The sequence below is a fragment of the Colletes latitarsis genome, chromosome 4 (assembly GCF_051014445.1).
Source record: "Colletes latitarsis isolate SP2378_abdomen chromosome 4, iyColLati1, whole genome shotgun sequence".
NCBI lineage: Eukaryota > Metazoa > Arthropoda > Insecta > Hymenoptera > Colletidae > Colletes > Colletes latitarsis.
Window position 1 is genome coordinate 1,527,115 of NC_135137.1, and position 386 is coordinate 1,527,500.

Sequence of the window (386 nt, forward strand, 5' to 3'; positions counted from 1 at the left end):
CGGTGCTGCGGGCTGACCTCCCCGTCGGCGTGTCGTTGGTTTGTTATGCCGACGACACCCTGGTGATAGCCGGCGGGGATACGTGGTGGAGGGCCGTGGCCCTCGCGGAGGAAGGGACGGCACGAGTCGTCGCCGAGGTAGAGCGTCTGGGGTTGCGCGTGGCACCCCAAAAGACCGAGGCCATTTGGCTGTGTAACGTCAGTGGTCGAGGGGTGCCGCGCCAGGCGTCTCTACGGGTGGGTGGAGCCCAAGTCGGGGTGGGGCGCCGGATGAAGTACCTGGGCCTCACCCTCGACAGCTACTGGCGGTTCGGGCATCATTTGGAAGGGTTGGGTCCCCGTATTGAAAGGGCAGCGGCCGCGTTAGGTCGCATAATGCCCAATCTC